This window comes from Balaenoptera physalus (assembly GCF_965194825.1).
Source record: "Balaenoptera physalus genome assembly, chromosome: 20".
Taxonomy (NCBI): Eukaryota; Metazoa; Chordata; class Mammalia; order Artiodactyla; family Balaenopteridae; genus Balaenoptera; species Balaenoptera physalus.
In genome coordinates this window covers 9,225,541-9,239,267 of record NC_138901.1, presented here as the reverse complement: position 1 = coordinate 9,239,267, position 13,727 = coordinate 9,225,541, and the positions used below count along the sequence as shown (strand labels likewise).

Sequence of the window (13,727 nt, the reverse complement as noted above, 5' to 3'; positions counted from 1 at the left end):
CAATTCAAGCACTCTATAAAGCCATGGGTGTGAAACAAATGTCATCACACGATAACATGTCAAACCTGCGACTAATTGTGGCATTAATGATAACACGATAATGATATCAAGAGACCCAGGTCTCCAGATAAACAGACATTTTACAATATAGATTTATTAATGCCAGGCTTACTGCACATATATTTACTAAAATTATAATATCCTTAAATTATCCATGTTACTAAAACAAGATCCTTACCCCCACACACCTGTGTTTTTCTTTACCCATATGCCTCTCTACCATTCTCAGTCATACAATATGTATCTCTTCTGAAAACTGTGACATGAAAGTAAACAAGCAAAACCATTATCCCTCCAATCAGAGAGCCAAAGGAAGAAACAAAAGAGAATATGCTTATTCCAAAGCAGGTATCTTAATCTCTTCACCTTGCTAGGGTTTACAACACTCCATTCCTTCAAACTCTCTGTGTTGAAGAACTGGAAGAAAGACACAATACAGAAGAAAAATGGGTCAAGTGAGGAAATTGCTTTCCAACTGAAATGTGAGATTGAACAGGAAGTAGTAGGAAGTAGTTGAATTAGACAGAAGACAGACAGTTATCATATACTGCTCATATATACCAAAGGCAGCTTACTTCTAGCTTATCCCATTAATAACTAAAGCATCCTAGTGTCAAGGTGACACAGATTTCTATAAAAATGCCTTACTTTTTATAATTTGAATCAAAACTAGAACCCCTTTAAGCAGGCTTAAAATTTTCAGTAATGTTAAATTTCAAACAGTGTTTTAAGAAAAACCTGCTGCTGTGGCAGAAAAAAAAGTAATCCATAAGATTTCAGGAGATCTATGTTTGTCTCACAGACACGCTCCTGCCTCAGCTGCGTTCTAGATGCCAGAGTTAGAAATCAGGGAGAAAAAAGAATTCACTATCAGGTTTTTCCAAGAGAAATAACGTTTCTTATAAACACATCAAAGTTAGTTTTCTTTCAATGTACTTTTAGAGCCCAAAATGATACTATTGATATTGGGGCTATGAACCCATTAGACACAGGTAATTTATGTTAACATTTGATAAATTTTTAAAATTGAAAGAAGCCAAATGCCACACATCAAATTTGGGGCCCCAAGCCATGCTGCGCAGCATGCGGGATCTTAGTTCCCCAACCAGGGATGGAACCCGTGCCCCCTGCAGTGGAAGTGAGGAATCCTAACCAATGGACTGCCAGGGAAGTCCTGATCTCTTAGATCTTTAATGTAATAAAAATCACTCTGTCCATCTGAATGAGGGGGAACAACTGAACAGCCAGGAGCACAGTCCCAGCAATCAGGGAGCCCTGACCTCTCTGAGGTGCGCTGGTTTCCACATCTATTGATGAGAATAAAGTAGGTAATGTGTTAAGTGCCCTGTACTTGGCACATGACAAGCATTCAAAAAACTATAGCTATTATGAAGTTTGCAATCCTTTCTCCAGTAGTGATTTTATATCTTCAGAGCAAATAGGCTTAGCAAAACAACAATACATCGAAATGAAAGAAAGCACACTGTTCATCCTATTGCCTCAAGATAAGACTTTACTCCCATCTCTGAAGTGCAAAGTTTCAGGAGAGAAAATATAAAAAAAAAAAAAACCCTAAAAACATGAAAAGAGCAAATGAAAAAAGCAGAGGGGGAGGGTTACAGGAAAGACAAATAAAAGGCAAGAAAAACTTCTGAGTAATCCTAAAGGCTGAATTCTGAAATCAATGTCCACTAATTTGAGATTTAGTTGGAAGACCATAAGCTAAAGAGAAAACCCCATTTTCTTAGGCCATGGGATCTACATAATCAAAATTCTGCCATCAAAGGCTAAATAGGCATATGTGTAAACTAATTAACCACATTTAATAACTGTGCTAAAAGAGTACTTCAATTATAGTTAACATAAATTGATTTTAAGAAAAAGAATTTTGACAACATCCTTTTAAAATTCGATCTGATTTCCAAAGTCCCCCTAGAGGAGTATAGAAAAATACATTTAATATATGCTAGCCAGACATTGCAGATTGGCCAGAATGATCCTATTAGTTATAACACTCATTTTTCCAATGGCTAGTATCTAATGATAGTCACCTGATCTGTGAAAGGCAAACCAGGAATTATACCTAAAGTTCAAATGTCCTTAAGAAATGTCACATATTACTTCTTTACAATTTGGTTGGTGGCACTTACTGGCAACGCCCAGAGGCCTGAAAAGAGAACTGCCCATCCCTACAGGTACCCACAGAAAACACGGTGCAAGGCATTCCGCCGAGGGCTGTTAAGATGGACTCACTGCATAACTCTCCTCACACCTGCAGGTGCATCCCGTGCTCCCGTGCCGGGCTGCCTAGCTGAAAATATGGTGGGTCACTGTCCTAAAAAGACTAAAAAAAAAAAAAAAAAAAGAAAAAAAAGCAGAGGAAAAGTAGTCATTATCAATCTCTTCCCTTCCCCCTATGATCATTTGTGGAAGCAACATCTCTGAAGAAACAGATGACTCAAAATTGAAATTTTTCAACCTTAGTATCCACAAAATACTGTAGATATTACAAAGACAAAAACATTATTATCCCTGCTATCAAGGAACTCAAAACCTAATAGAGAAATGATGATGATAATTAAGGCTTTTTTGTAAAGCACTAATCTGTAAGTGGCTATGCTGGGGCTTAGAGTCCAAAATGAGCAGGGAGAATAAATAGTGCTCACCAATTAAATGCAAAACCATAATACGTACAAAGGTACAACAGTGGCTAAAGTTCTTATTCATCACCTGAGTGTGGCAAATAAATAATATTTTTGTCTGTTTTAAAGCTTCCCCACCCCATTCTAGAGGAGTAAAAAAAAGAAAAAAGTCTATTTTGTTGCTTTAATTTTTTTCTTTGTTAATAAAGAACATATTATCACTTCTAGTAAATCCACCTGTTAAAAAGTTCTAGTAACTTCAACACAGCCACCATGAACACTGGTATACTACTTACATTATAATCTGATCTCATATTTTCTGGAAATACTTAAGATTTGTTTTCTCCCCTTCTTTTGTCAATATTCCATATCCATAAAGTTTACAATATTATCTGGGACTGCTATATAAAGTCTGAGTTAAGATTTTTTTTTTTACAGGGATGGTACTAAGAAAATTCAATTTCGTTGAGAGTACTCACCATAATTAACAGCAGAACCCTATTATTACATGGCTCATTACATACTGGGATTTATGCTTGTGAGTCAAATCTCCACCCCAGAACCTCAAACAATAAACTCTCCTAAAACTGCTATATTATGTGCCATCTTTCCGCGATCAGCGTTTTAAAAGGACTCACTTATGTATTTAATCAAACAGTTTAACATTAGCTTCTTTATTTACTTAATTTAAAGCCTCTCTGGAACATCCCAGAAAGAGCAGCAAGCACGGTGTGTCTGACCTCTTAGAATTCTTTCTTTCCAACAGCCCACACCAATCATTCGGTATGGTTTTGTCCTGCTGATTTTTCCTAACACCGTTTCAGTGTGTCCCTACCATTATGCTTGTCCAAGCTTGCATCGTCTGACACAGACAACCACAACAGCCATGGTTTTCATGCTTCTGATCTCCCCTCCAACCATCCACTGTACATCAGCTCCACGCAAGTTTCTAATCTACCACTTGGTTCAGTGTCATGCCCATCAACAACCATCCAAAGTTCCTAACCAGCCAAAGAACGGAGATTCTACCCATATAGCCCCTTCTAAACCTTACTGCCAACATGAAAACTCCACTTACAGCTAGGTCTCGGTGTTCACTTATTCAATAAAAATACTGAGTTCCAGCTGCTATGCTTAGGTACTTGCCAAAATGTTCCCCAAACATGGCTTGCCCATTCGTCTCCTTGTAGAATATCCCTTCCATCCAGCCAAATGCTATCTATCAATCTTCCAAGGCCCATTTCAAGTGAGGTTCTGCCTGACCACTGTGACCCATGGGTCCCCTCCCTCTTTCGAATGACTGGGCACTCTCTTTTCACATTCCCAAGTCTGTTCCACTGAACTACACTACAAGGTAGTATCGAAGGGAAAACAGTGTTTGGTGGTCACGTAAGTCTGGGAAAGGCTGACTGGGCTAACGAAGGTAAACGTTTCTTCTGCTGCTGGACTTCTCTAAGCATCCCACGTGCTAACGTGCAGCTTCAAGAGGGGAGATGCGGAACACGGCTGCACAATTATATACCAACATGGACTGCTGTGAACTTAAGGAAGCTTCACGACATTTAATTGGTATCTCAGTTTTTTGCTTTGTTTGTTTTTACTTGTTTGGTGCCTGTCTCCCTCACTAAGGACACCTCATGGAGGGCAGGGAGAGGTCAATCTTCACTGTGGCCACTGAACAGAGAAGGTATTAAATTTTTGTAGAGTAAAGGAAGGAATGACATGACCAGGCTTGGGCTTTAGAAAGTGGCTCAGACTCTGGCATCAGAGGACCTAGACACGTTATTAAGGCTCTAACTTCGGGCAAACTATTCAACTTCCATCAGCCTCAGCTTCCCAATCTAGAAAATGAACATAATATACTACCTACCTTACAAGCTGCTGCTGAGGAATGGAAAACATACATAAAGTGCATCGGTGGGACACAGACCAGAGGAAGAGAGACTAATTAAAAACTTATTCAAATAATCCAAGCTATTTATCCATGTGTGAGGGCTTTGAAGTGGACTGTCTGAGTGTAAATTCTGGCTTCACTTCCTACAAGCTGTAGGATCTTTTATTTCCTTCTCTGTCCTCCCTTTCCTCCTTTGTAAAATAGAATTAAAGCAACCAGTTTCTGGGAGTGTTGTGAGGATTAAGTAAGATAGTAACACTCACGTCCTTGGCACACTATCACATAGTAAATGCTCAAATGTTAGCTGTACCTATTTGAAGATTATTTTTAAACTGAGATCTGGCGACCTGAGAGGATGCTTCGTAACCCCCCAACATGCACACACAATTCTCCACTGTCCTCAGTGACTCAAATGTACTTGCTTTCACACAGCCAACACCTGCTTCCCTCACCTACCCCCAAAACCTCATTTAAAACATCAGCCTCGGGGCTTCCCTGGTGGCGCAGTGGTTGAGAATCTGCCTGCCAATGCAGGGGACGCGGGTTCGAGCCCTGGTCTGGGAAGATCCCACATGCCGCGGAGCAACTGGGCCCGTGTGCCACAATTGCTGAGCCTGCCGTCTGGAGCCTGTGCTCCGCAACAAGAGAGGCTGCGATAGTGAGAGGCCCGCGCACCGCGATGAAGAGTGGCCCCCGCTTGCCACAACTAGAGAAAGCCCTCGCACAGAAGTGAAGACCCAACACAGCCATAAATAAATAAAAATAAATAATAAATTGCCATATCTTTAAAAAAACAAACAAACAAAAAACATCAGCCTCCTGAAGAATATAAAGCCTATTGCTGTAAATTCCCTTCCTACACACTTTCCCCTCCCCCTGTGCATTTCATACATAGTGTGAGAAAACATAATGCAATCAAAGGAGTAATTCTACCCCACCCCCCCCCAATTCCTGATGTTAACATCTTTTCACAGCCCCAATGGTTGGGAAGGTGATAAGTTTTGCCTCTGCTGCCATTTCCCAGCTTCAGACCTTAACTTTAATTCCTGGTTGCTATAAATCATTCATTTATTAAAAGAAAAATAAAAAACAAATTATCTTTGGTAATAAAAAATAAACAATGCCTTTGCCAGACTCAACCCAAGCAACTGATTTTAGTTGTGAGAAATCTTATCCTTAATAAGCTAGACTATACACATAAAATGAATCTGGCAAAACACATACGCCCAATAACCACCTCGGCACTAACCACGTTTGGCACTAGCCAGCCTGTGTGTTAGTAAAAGACTCAGCCACAGACAGGGGTTATCTCGCTGCTGAGAATAATTTGACTTGATATTGTGATATTGTAGGTTTGCACTTCAGGCCTTCAGAGGAAGGGCATTACAAAATAGAACAGTGTAATAATTTCTAAAACATTCTAAAGAAGGAAAACAGAGAAGGTCTTTAGATTGAAGAAAACAAGCTGTTCAGGTGTTTGTATTCTAGAGGATCATAGGGGATCATCTGGATTTATACGAGTAGATGGGTGTTCACAGAAAATGCTGTAACCTTATAACAAAGATGAGCTGACATGTCTGCACACTCTTCCATTTTCATATTTTTGTACAAAAATTTTTTTAAAATTTTGTGTCAAAAAAGGTCTATGAGGAAGTAGAGTGGGATCCAAGCCACGTGGGACCTATGCAGCCCACAGGCTCTCTTCTCTGGAGGACAAACTCCACAGGACTCTCTCCTTTGGGCCCTGTACACAGGGCCCAGTGGCCAGGTGATGTGTCTTCAGGCAGGTCGTTCCCCAACAGGATAGAAGTATTGCAACAAAGAGGCAAACAAGGAGAGGGAGACCCTGAGGCAGACAACCCGCTGCTCCTCATTTCCCACAGCAAATATTGAAATCCACTGGCCTAGAAGAGACATATTTCAGAAGCTGTATTCTTGCCTACCCTTAACCATTACTACATCTTAGAAAACCAAAGTCCCAATGCGGAGCTGGAACTCAGAGAGCCACGCAGAATATTAAGAGTTCAAAATAGCAGTGAACGCTGCTTTCCCAAGGCCATTCCTTCTGTTGTGGTTTGCAGCCATGGAGGGCTCAGGAGGGTGCGAACAACTATCTGTGCTACAGCAGGGATGTTTTATGGCTGGATGCCCAGATTGTCTAGCTCTGCACACAGCTCTATAGTCTTTGAGGGCTACAGAGGAAGAATGCATTCTTAACAAACAGCTCTCCATCCCTGCAATAGCTTCTTCATTCTCTGAAAGCATGTGTGGCCAAGAATTCATTTTTAGTAAAACTCCAAAAATAGCACAAAGGGTATGAATTTTCACCATGTTTTTAACACGCAAATCCTTGTCACATTCCAGTTGGAGAATTGAAAAATAACTATTTTACTTTTCCTTAAATGAGTTACAGTTCAAATACATAATTTGCACAAGAGAAAAGTTACAGGATTATTTTAATCAAGTTATTCAAACAAGTTCACTGGGCAAGGATTACACATTTTTTGGTTTCAATGTCACACGTACATTCTCTGCGTAAGCTTTTATAGTTATTTCTGACAACAAGGAACCTTTATATTTTTAAGTAATTATATTCCTGAAGAGTTGTGTATAAGCTGAATGTTTATGATTGAAAACATCTTAAAGCTTACTGTATATTATTTTGCAAAGTAAAGAATGTTCTCCTCATGAATGCACAATTATTTAAAAGCTAATTTGATCTACTCAGTACTCTGTAATGACCTATATGGGAAAAGAATCTAAGAGTGGAGATACATATATAGATATATACACACACATATATATACGTATATATAACTGATTCACTTTGCTGTGCAGCAGAAACTAACACAACATTGTAAATCAAGTATACTCCAATAAAAATTTTAAAAATAATAAACGCTAATTTGTAAAAATGTAGATAGTCATGATCAGACTGGCTTAAAGAAAGAAAATCTGTAAAATGTCCTAAAAAAAAAAAAAAAAAAGGTCAGTTCTCACTTGATACTCTGCTCCCTCTACTTAAATCTATGACATCTTCAAGCAAAATTACGACGTTAACTGTCTTAATTAAGCAAATAAAATTCAGTCACCTTCACCGTGAAGCCAGTTATCATACAAAATAGACCACGACACCAATACTCTTTGAAAAGATTGCCTTACAGCTCATCTAATAAATAAATAAATAAATAAAACATCAGAAGAGCCCCTGAAATAAAGCTTGAATAAAAGGTAAAAACCCACCTGATTGTCTCAAAATCAGGAGTAAGAAGCCAAAACAGTTTTAATCACAGAAAAAGAAAAGCAAAACAAACAAAAACAAAGTTACCTGGTTCTTCCCCACTTACAACCTTCCAGGCACTGCCTCCTCAGGGCTCCACCTCCTGCTCCCTCAGCCTACCCTCGTTCCAAGGCTTTCTATAAATCTGTCCCTTGTCATATTCCCTTGTCATCTCTCCATTTCTCATGCTTCCCACACAGGCTTCAGTTGCTCTGGCTAAGTAATCTTTGCTTGCTCCATCCCCAAATCTTAACTCATATGCTATTCTGATATGCGGAACAGCCTCAGACTTCACAGCCAATCTATTTTCTTTCTTACAAAATCTTCTCAGATATCATCTTTACACAATAAACCCTGACTGAGAGGTCCATATCATGGAAAACACAAGCATGCAATCTCATAGATCTAATTCCTACTGGGGAAGGCCAAAAATACCCCCCATAAAATAGTCTTTAAAATGGCTCTAAGCCTTAAAATGTTAAGTTGTTAAAGAAGTTACACATGTCAAAGACATTCTATATGCTCAAATCAAATAACAGAGAAATAGACTAACTTTCACTAGTACTCCCTCTTTTTTTAAGTTTAAAATTAGCATCACTTTCTTGAGTCAAGCAATAGTAAGTTTACATTCAGGACCTTATCACCCCCACTTGGAGTTTGGGAAGTAATGCAAATAACCCATTCTCAGCCAGTACTGTAGGAATTTTATCTTCCATTTCTTTCCAACTGAAAGCTCTCTTCACTAAGGAAAAAGGCTGCCGCCTTTCCAGCCCTGACCTCCTCCTCCTCCAGCTTGGTTTTGGAAGTGAGCCAGATGACAGCATTTGGAAAAGCACAAATTTATCTCAGTAAAGCCGGCTGTTTAACAAAAAGGTGGTGGTGGTGAGAAATACTGTAATTTAAAGTTTCCTATATTCCCCCCATGGTTTAGTTATATTTTAATCATTGAGAGTCAAGTGAAACAATTTGCTCCACTTTCCCTCAGAATCAGCACTCTAAGGCAACTATTTGTTCCCAAATTCCTGAGCCAACTAAGTATAAACACAAACCTGTTACAAAATAATCTTTGTCAAAGTGTTAAAACATATGCCACTTGAAAAATAACAACAATAAACATTGTAAGGAGGAAAACCTAAAGTCAACTTTTACGTGTACCCCAGGTTACTACTAAAATATTTAAATGCCAGAATCCAAAATAAAGTAGTTAGGATTAAGTCTTATGACAGCCTCAGTGTCAACTTTAATTTCATACCTTAACAGTAAATCAGAGGTACCAGACAATAAGGTCTTTGATTTGGACAAGAAGTATGAAAGACTTAGAACACAGTAACAACTATTCAGACGATTATCATCTGTGAACACCAATAATAAAATTAATTCGGATAATACAACTGGGCTAGTCTTTTTGAAAACCTCATTTTGCATCATTTCCCCCAACAAAGCATCCTAGGAGTGCCACACTGAAAGGTGTTCAAAGACCTTCACCACTTTCCGTGGTTCTGGAATAATGTAAATTTCTTCAAGGTGCCCTCTGCCAACCAAGTTCACCTGGCCTGGGGCTAAGTTTTATCCTTTATTCCTTCACGTAGTATTGAAGGAAGTCTGGAATCTATGCGTAGAACTGTCGCACCCCCTACACATTTCAAACTGGCCACCACTGTCTTCGAAGATCACTCAAGCCACATTTCCAGTGCCTCAACTCATCCCCATAGTTACTCAATTCTAAATGTAGGAAATAACTTGCATAAAATAAGCCTCCTGCGGGGTCAAATTACGTTCAGAGACGTAGCAGCCTCTACACAGTGATCATCAAACTGACCACCTACACCGCAGCACATCCACGTGAACACCGGATACAGGAGAAAACCCGAACCTCAGCAACACAATGGATTAAACCAGCCAGACGCCTCCAACTTGCAACTCCTTAAAGACGCTTAAGTTGGACATCTACAGAGCACCATTTTGAGTTCAGAATCTGCAGTTCACGCCTAGACATAACCGAGCAGACCACTCAAATGGAGGTTCAATCTGACAGAGGCAAAGGTTCGAGACAGTTGCACTCATTTTGCACAGAATCCCTGAGGCTGTCGAGCGTCTTACACCGCAAGAGGTGCAGCCAGGATCTGCGGCTCCTCCTCCCCCGCCCCGCGACGTGGAGGCAGCAATCCTGCATCTTCCGTGAGATTCCCAAAGCTGCGTGTAACCTGCAAGCGAAAGGTTCTCCACCGAGTTAACGCGCAGGGAACCCCTGTATCCGCATCTGCACATTTAATAGGCACGAATCTATTAATGAATCTCATCCACCAGGCAAAGGTGCAGACGAGGCGTCGCTCGAGCGGGGGTGGCCCCGAGGCGCTCGGGTTCCGCGCTCCAAGAGCGGGGCAACTGCGGGTCGGCTCCCGTCCCCCGTGCACATCGCCCTGCAGCCTGCAGCGCGGCGAGCAGCCCACCTGATTCCAGACCCGTGGGAGGCCAAGGGGCTCCTCCACGCTCGCCTAGGCACGCCCGCGCCTGCTCTCCCCCAAACAACGGCGCGGGAGGCCCCACACCGAAAACGCTAGGGTTCATGCATGCCATCAGAAATGCAAAGCCCGTGGGTGACTGCTCGGGGGAGCCAATTCCACCAACCGCATCGTTTCCAGACACCACACACGCAACCGCCGTGTGGCCGCGCCGACCGTGCCGATCGCGCAGGGCACCGCGAGCCTCTCTCCCCGCGCGCGCCCGCACCCGGCCCCGCGCAGCCGGCAGCTCCTCCCGCCGCCCTGCGCCGCTCACCCTTCCCGCCGGGACCCGCGACCCCTCGCGCTCCGGGCCCGGCCGAACAAAGGCGACGCCAACAGCTCCGCCGACTGCGGCGGCTCGGAGGCCCGGCCCGCGCTCACCTGGGATCCGTCCCCGGCGGCGGCGGCGGCTCCTCGGCGGGGCTCCGGCGGCGCGGGCCTGGCGGCGGCGGCAAAAACGACTCGAGCAGCCGCCCCGGGGCCTGCGGGGCGCTCGGGCGGCGGGGGCCCGCTCAGCGCCGGCGCCGCGGGCTCAGGTCCCGGCGCGAGCTGCGGCGGCGGCGGCGCGGGCGGGTGGGCGGCGACGCGTCCCAGCGGGTCCAGGTCCGGCCCCGGCGACGCCGCGACGCGCCCTCCTCCTCGCACCAGCGGGCGGGACGGCAGCTCCGGCGCGGCCCGGGATCCGAGGTGGCGGCGGCTGCGCTCGGCGCTCTGCTTTCGGCCGGCTCCGCTCCCTCCGCCTCCGGCTCGGGCGGGCCCGCTGCGGCGGCGGCAGGAGCGCGGCAGGCGCAGGGACGGCCCTGTCAGGGGCGGTGGGGGCGGCCGGGGCGGCGCTCAGGGCTGCGGGGCGGCAGGGCCGGCGGCGGCGGCTGCGGCTCCCGGGGCCGTCGCGCTGAGGTGCGGAGCTGCCACCGCGGCCATCTTGTTGCTCTAACTGACAAGAACCCCCCCCTCCCCCCGCTCCAGCCAGACGGGGCGCTCGCGCCCCCTTCCCCGCCCCGCCTTGGCCTCCAACAGGAAGTCGTCCCGGCCCCTGGCACGTGACTCCACCGCATCTGCATACCGGAGGGCCAACTGGCCAATCGGCACTCTAAACCCGAGCTCCGCCCCCGCGCGCCCCTTCCCGGCCCATTGGCTACTTCCAGCTAAGCCACGCCCCCTTTCCCCCCTTAATACCCGCCAGCAGTGTCATTCCCCAGACCGCGCGGGGAGCGCGCCAGGGTGCTAGCGGGTGCGCGCGAGTCCCGAGGGCTCGCGCTCTGCTTGGGGGTGCGTGGAAACTCGCGTGGCGTCATTCCTTGTCTTAGGTTGCTGCGAGTCCGCATTAGCGCGCTCAGCCGCGGGGCGAGGACCCGGCTCTGTGCGCCCGCTCGGTTCCCCCAGCCGGCCCCCTGCGGCTCCCGAGCCAGGGTTTTGCGCTGTATTTTCACCCGGCGGCGCTGGCCTTCTATGCGGCGGAACCCGGAGCCGGCCCGGGCGCGCGTCCCGCCCGTGCCGTGCACACGCCCTGCACCTCCCCACCGTGCACACACACGTACACGCGCCGGCCCGGGCCAGGGAGCATCCTGCTCGCCGCCCGCCTCTCAGCCTGCCCCTGCGCGCCCTCTGCGAACCAAACAAGCCTCGCTGCGAAACAGCCCCCGGGAGACATCCCTGTCCCCGGAGCGCGACCATCCCGCCCCCACCGCGCAAACAGTTGTTGGGCCGAACCCAAGCGCTCCGGCTCCCACCGCCCACGGTTCCTTCCCGGCGCTCTGCACCCGGTAGTGGTCCTCCATCCCGCCGCTCCTCTTCCATATACACTAGTCATTAATCGTGGATAAGGTCAGGAGCGATGTGCAATTTAAAAGTCCCTTTTTAACTTTCGGTTCAAGTCACGAGAAGATATTGAAACCAAGATTTCTCTCCATTTTCGTGAAGCGTGGTGGAAGCAGGCCAGCTTTCCCCTTTGTGCGGTGGAGGCTCGGCGGTGCTACTTGAAAGTTGCTCGTGTTGGAGACCATTCCCTGTCTACGTGTCCCCGTCTTGAAGAGCAGATGACACGTTACTTTCGCAGTGTAATTTTGTTACCGCGAGTGTCTTGCTTTGAAACGTCTGTGGATGAAAGGGACACAACAAATTCCCCTTTCTCGTTTCCCTCCGGGGTCCCATGAGCTCGGCGCCCTCCTTTCTTCTTACTGCCATATTTTAAGCTCTCCGGTAGTCAGAGTCACAAACCACGCTCTAAAATCATCTTCAAATGTCTGTCTGTGCTGGGTATTTCCCCTCCCGAAAACCCTCATCACTTAGAAAACTCTGAAGTCAGCCGGAGCTGACATAGAGGCTTCTGCCTTTTCCACTCAACGTTTTATTTACCTTAATTTAGTTCTTGACTTCGGAGAAACCTGCATCCTTTGTATTTCTCAAAGATAAAGGTATCATCACATGCTCCAGGAGGGAGCTCAAAATAATAACATCTTCAAAATATTCAGCGTCCACTAAGTAGACTGCTAAATCAATGAGAAATCCAGATACCTGGGTGGACCCATCATAGCAATAAGCAGAACTTCGCTTTTTGGAAAACTGAACCAAAATTACATGATTTAATATTGGTCCTTGATGTTGAATTTGTGACTGTAACCTCTCAACTTTTCTCCATCTTGTTCTTTTTACTGTCCCCCTCGCTCAGCTTAAACCAGGAAAAATAATTGTCCTCTCCTATTATCTTACACTGTAAACACCTGGAGAAAAGGCAGCACTTATATTGACCATAGTTTCTGAACCAAAAATTAGACTCATGGTTTGGCATGTGGGCCTGTAGCAACAGAAAGAATACTTGAAATTAGGGCTGATCCAGAAACATTGAGGTCTATGATGGCCATCAGTGTGGAGACTGCAGTGTCACTTATCAGTGGCTATTTGGGCTGAATAAAGTATGAGCAGCCCCCAGGCAAAGTTGTAAAATGGGTCAGTGCATATTTGGGGTCTGTTATCCCTTTATCAGTCCTGCCACTACCACCTCATAACTAAGGTATGGGTTATAATCTATAAAAATGGGCAAACCCCACAGAATTACATGTTAGAGGATTAAATATTAAGTGTAGCTCTTAAGTTAAAAGGTCAAGGGACTTTCCTGGTGGTCCAGTGGCTAAGGCTCTGCACTCCCAATGCAGGGAGCCTGGGTTCAATCCCTGGTCAGGGAACTAGATCCCACATGCTGCAGCTAAGAGTTCGCATGCTGCAACAAAGACCTGGTGCAGACAAACAAATATATATTTTTTAATGTCTAAAAAAAAAAATGTCAAGTAGTTAAGGACAGATGGAGAAGACCTGGCTGGACACATCTGTGAGAATGTAGGAGGCAAGCC

The 13,727-nt window shown here is 45.3% G+C and overlaps 1 protein-coding gene across 7 annotated transcripts in view; it reads right to left on the bottom strand.

Annotated features, from left to right (window-relative positions):
- The window catches only part of TNRC6C (trinucleotide repeat containing adaptor 6C), a 138,169-nt gene extending 126,831 nt beyond the window's left edge, over positions 1-11,338 (bottom strand). For 4 of the 7 annotated variants that reach the window (XM_082442962.1, XM_082442964.1, XM_082442963.1 and 1 more), the window contains exon 1: positions 10,762-11,338. The gene's annotated coding sequence lies outside the window, so the exon portion shown is untranslated. The remainder of the gene's footprint in view (positions 1-10,761) is intronic. The other 3 variants (XM_082442967.1, XM_082442965.1, XM_082442968.1) reach the window with 1 other exon arrangement.
- Positions 11,339-13,727: the final 2,389 nt, after the last annotated feature.